The following is a 5922-nucleotide window of genomic DNA, read 5'->3' as shown; positions in this document are numbered from 1 at the left end:
TAAATGGGTAGCACATTATAAACAGCTCTGGTTTAATGAAAACAAGCACTTAGGCGGATTATATACATGACGACGTTCTCATGAGGATCGTCGAACTAAACGAGGCTCTGAATAAATCAAAAAACCGGAAAGCAACAGGATCTGACGGCATAGTTACTTAAATAAGGGGGATTATTTTTAAATTTCTTCATTTATGCAGTAAGATTGGAAAAGGTATTAAATCCCAAAGCCATGCACATTTGCGAATATATCAGTCTTTAAAAAAATGAAAACGAACTGAACGCAAAAATTACCATGGTATAACATTAGTAGACACGGTGTATGAGATTTACCACAAGATAATGAACCAACGTCTACAAATTATTTTTGAAAATTCATTATCTGGAGAGAAAAATGGATTCAGAAAACTAGATCCTGGATCGATAATGTTTTCACACTTAAACAAACTATAGAGAAAGAGAGTTCAATAAGGAAACACACTTCGCATTGGTAGATTTAGAGAAAGCATCCGACCATGCAGAGAGTAGAATGAAACTTTCACTCTACAGCGGAGTGTGCACTGATATGAAACTTCCTGGCAGATTAAAACTGTGTGTCGGACCGAGACTCGAACTCGAGACCTTTACCTATCGCGGGCAAGTGCTCCACCAACTTTTTTTAAAATCTCATTTTGTTCGTTTTCGTTCATTGTATCTGCTCCGGGTTGACGCCGCAAGACACCCATTAGAGTTCGTCGTTGTTCCATTACCTCAGTTGTTTTATTACAGAGGGCAGCTAACCCTCTGACCGAACGCGCTGAGTTACCGTGCCAGCGGCCAACTGAGCTACCCAAGCTTCCTCCTTTATGGAGGAGAATAAAGGATAAGCACGCTGTCTTAGAAGACATACCTACAAACCAGGTGGTCCGACAAAGGTGTAGCTTATCACCCAGAATTTTTAATACATACACTGATAATGTAATTCCAACATGGAAGCAAAAAACTGATCCGGGTTTGAGGTTATCAAATGATATATTTTTTTCATAGAATGCATTTTGCAGACGATCTTTCGATCGTACAGGTTACGGAAACTTCGCTACAAGTATCCCTCTATAGACCCAATTTAGAAAGAACATTATGTGCAAATATCCCTCCCAAAAAGCAAAAGTGATGGCTTTAAAACCGCCGATGACTAAAGATCATAATCAGCAACAGTGCAATTGAACAGGTCTGTCACTTCAGTTGAATGGGAAATATGTTATCTAGCGGAGAGAACTCTACATAGACAATAAATTACAGTGACTGAGCGCATTTAACTGTTTCAGAGCATCTTTCAGAAAAACCGCAACTAGCACACGTCGTCGTTTGCTATGACTTCCAGAAGCTTCCTTGCTTTTTGTGTATCAAAATTGCCTAAGAAGGAGGCTGTTTCTTCTTTTATTTGCCAAAACCTTTCAGTTACTTGAGCTTCACTTATACAGCGAACAACGCTGTTCTGCAGTGAGTCAGAATGCGCCGAATAAAACTGTTTGAACAGTCTGTACTGAAGAGCAGAACAAGACCTCATAAAATTAATCAAATTGATCAAGCTGTCCATTACTTCTTTTAGGGTGGCACTAAGTTTCCCACAGGGGACTGCCTGATGAATTAGGCTCTTTTGCCCGGATTTCGTATCCTTGATTGTCTTTACTGGTGCCATATATATATATATATATATATATATATATATATATATATATATATATATATATATACTTTGTGATAAAAAGTATCCGGACACCTGGCTGAAAATGACTTACAAGTTTGTGGCACCTTCCGTCGGTAATTCGGAATGCTGTAATGCAGTATGGTGTTGGCCTACCTTTAGCCTTGACGACAGCTTCCACTCTCGCAGGCATATGTTCTATCAGGTGCTGGAAGGTTTCTTGAGGAATGGCAGCCCATTCGTCACGGATTGCTGCAATGAGGAGAGGTATCGATGTCGGTCGGTGAGGCCTGGCACGAATTTGGAGTTCCAAAACATCCCAAAGGTGTCCTATAGGATTCACGTCAGACTCTGTGCAGTCCATTACAGGGATGTTCTAGGCGCTACAGTCTGGAACCGCGCGACCGCTACTGTCGCAGGTTCGAATCCTGCCTCGGGCATGGATGTGTGTGATGTTCTTAGGTTAGTTAGGTTTAAGTAGTTCTAAGTTCTCGGGGACTGATGACCTCAGAAGTTAAGTCCCATAGTGCTCAGAGCCATTTGAACCATTTTTCATGCAGTCACCATCCCCGAATTGCCCTTCAACAGTCGGAAGCAAGAAGGTTCTTAAAACATCAATGTAGGCCTGTGCTGTGATAGTGCCACGAGAAATAACAAGGGGTGCAAGCCCCCTCCATGAAAAACACGACCACACCATAACACCACCGCCTCCGAATTTTACTGTCGGCTCTACATACGCTGGCAAGTGAAGTTCACCGAGCATTCGCCATACCCTTACCCTGTCATCGGATCGCCACATTGTGTATCGCGATTCCACACAACGTTTTTGCACTGTTCAATCGTTCAATGCTTATGCTCCTTGCACCAAGCGAGGCGTCGTTTGGCATTTTCCGGAGTGAAGTGTGGTTCATGAGCAGCCGCTCTACCCTGAAATCCAAGTTTTCTCACCTCCTGCCTAATTCTTATAGTATTTGCAGTGGATCCTGATGCAGTCTGAAATTCCTATGTGATGGCCTGTGATGTCTGCCTATTACACATAAAGACCCTCTTCAAGTGCCGTCGGTCTCTGCCAGTCAACAGACGAGGTCGGCCTGTACGCTTTGTGCTGTGCGTGTCCCTTCACGATCCCACTTCACTGTCACATCGGAAACAGTGGACCTAGAGATGTTTAGGAGTGTGGCAATCTCGCGTACAGACGTATGACACAAATGACGTCCAATCACCTGACCTCGTTCGAAGTCCGTGAGTGCTGCGGAGCGCCGCATTCTGCTCTCTCGCGATGTCTAATGACTACTGAGGTCGCTGACACGGAGTACCTGTCAGTAGGTGGCAGCACAATGCACCTTATATGAGAAAGGTTTGATTTTGGGGGTGTCCCGATACTTTTGATCACATAGTGAATATGTATGGAATACACATACGCTTGTGTCCAAAATTAAAGCAACAAACCGTTATTTCCTGTCCCGTGTCTAATTCACGGTATAATCACACAACCTGCCAACAGATTCACGTACTATTGTGTTCTGCACGGAATGTGGCATTCCGGTCAACGGACAACCACGCCAACGATCCCGTCAGGGCCCTATCGAACGAAGTAGTGCCACATCCTCAGTCGGTGCGCACGCAGTCACAGACGCAGTTACGGCACAGTGAAGATGCCAGCAGACTTTCTGCGGTACTGATGTGGCGCGATGGCTTAATGTAAATCGTTTTGTTGTTTCTAACATGTGGCTACGGTTTATCGACACAGAAACTGCATCCAGAGGACCAGGGCAGGGCCAACCACGTGTGACGTCAGAAGGACCGTTATTCGGCTATAAGGGCGCGACGGTACTGCCTGAGCATTGCACGGCAAGTGGCATGCGAGCCCGTAGCATCCACTGGACATTTTGTATCGAGGCAAATGGTGTACAGAAGGCTTCAGCAGAGTGACCTTTATTGTGGGAGGCCTGCTGCATGTATAATTCTGACGCGTCTTCACAGAAGGGAACGTCTAGAAAGGAGTCGCCAACATGCCACCTGGACAGTCGAATAGTGGGCCAAGGTTGTTTTCACAGATGAGTCCCAGTCTGGTCTGGAGAGTAATTCTCAACAGATTTGCACCTGGAGGGAACGTGAAACACCATTTCTGGACACGAACATGGTGGAAAGAGACCGATATCGGGGGGGGGGGGGGGGGAGATCCCTATCAGTGTGGGCAAGATTTATGTTGTCCACTCGAATACCGCTTCATGAAATTGTGCGGGCAAAGTTTAATTGGTGTTAGGGGTCGTGGCGAGATCTTGGGATCTATTGAGCGGTTGTTGCGAGTGGGCTCAGGCTTCGTATTGATGGACGATAATGCTCGACATCATAGTACACGCTTCCCCAAATTTGAATCCCACAGAACACGTCTGGGACGCACTAGGGAGGCGTGTTGCATCACGTCAGCATCCACCAACCACTCTCCAAGACTTGCGAGCAGCTCTGCAGGAAGAATATAGGCGTTATTGCCTCAACATGAGATTGATGATATCATTCACAGCTTGCCCAGTTGTTGTGAAGCCTGTACTGCTGCCAGAGTGTGACCAACCCAATACTGAGCACGTTAACCTTTTGTCGGAATGCGTGTACAAATCCGTTAAAATTTTTCTTTTTAAAATTCAATCTTGATCGCACCAAGTATGCTATAAGAACAGTCTTGTAGCATACGTGGTGCGATCAAGGCTGAATTTTAAGGAGAAAAATTTTAAAAATTTTTTTGCTCGTTGTTCCAAAAATGTCTATTAAAATTGTTCAAATCCGTTAAGTTCGAGAAAACGTAGGACATATTTGTCTACCGTTATACTTGTCGCAGTTGTGTATGACCTGTATTCCTTATACTGTTTCTGCTTTACTGTCACCTGTTTATACTGTTTCGTGGCAAAATAAAGGCAACCTCGCAAACATTTGGTCTGCTGCTTTAATTTTGGACACCAGGATCTATATGATGCAATTTTTAATAATTAAAGAAAAACTGCAGTTGAAGGAAAGTGTATTTTCACAAAATGAGATTTTTACTACTTCTCAACATCAATATTAATACATTTGTCCCAACGATGAACTAGTTTTTTGTACCTATTCCAAAGAAGTCTTTGTCTTGTTGCTTGAACCACATACCCTTAAATTCTTTGAGCTCCGCGTTATTGCTGAACTTCTTTGCACGTAATGCCTCCTTGAGTGGACCAAACAAATAAACATTCCTAGGGAAGCGAAATCTAGAATGTAGGGAGGATGAGGTAGTATCTTACAACTCGTTTTTTCAGTGGATTCTTTGGCCACCCGGGCAGTGTGAGTGTGAGCATTGTTGTGTAGAACAATATCATGTCATTTCTTTTAGTTCTGCGACGTTTTTCTATCATTGCTCTTCACATTGCTCATCAGCATTTGAGTAGGAGGAACTGTTTATGGTACACTGGTCTTCCAAATAATCACAAAACTGAGCGAAGAGACTGAAACTTCCAATTACTGGACAGGATGTTGCTCGTCTGTCATTGAAGCGCTCGAGAAAAGATTTTATCCTGGTTTTCATCTCAAAAAAGCAAAAAAGAAAAAAGATGCGTCACTGAACGTTGTTCAGCTAATGTGGAAACTTCCAGAGGATACGCCATCGCCGGCCGCGGTGGTCGAGCGCCTAGGCGCTTCAGTCCGCAACCGCGTGAGTGCTACGGTCGCAGGTTCGAATCCTGCCTCGGGTATGGATGTGTGTGATGTCCTTAGGTTAGTTAGGTTTAAGTAGTTCTAAGTTCTAGGTCACTAATGACCTCAGATTTGAAGTCCCAGTGTGCTCAGAGCCATTTGAACCATTTGATACGCCATCGTTAAATGCAACACGTTATAAACAAAACAAAACTGTTCTTAGCTTATCCCAGTGGTGCCAACCTAAAGTTATGAAAGTACGAAACTCCTCCTGCAAATCGTTTCATTTCTACATTTGTCTCGTTAGTCATTGAATGTGCCGCGAATGTATTCTCCTGTCACTTTGCTCTAGATGTTTTTATTACACGTGGCCGAAGTCGTCACACATGGCAAGAATGGCACACTGTGCAGATTTCTCCCCCGGCCAGTTGGCTCCTCACGCGGCCGCAGGCAGGGAGCGTGCATCGCGCTGGATGTGTGTTAACGGCGCAGCGGCCGTTCCCCCAGCGAAATCTTCCTAATGACGTCTGCAAACACGCCGACCCCATCACCTCCTTTGAATGACGCCGCCTGCAAAGAACC

The sequence above is a fragment of the Schistocerca gregaria genome, chromosome 4 (genome assembly GCF_023897955.1).
Source record: "Schistocerca gregaria isolate iqSchGreg1 chromosome 4, iqSchGreg1.2, whole genome shotgun sequence".
In the NCBI taxonomy this organism is placed as follows: Eukaryota; Metazoa; Arthropoda; class Insecta; order Orthoptera; family Acrididae; genus Schistocerca; species Schistocerca gregaria.
This window is presented reverse-complemented; position numbering follows the sequence as displayed.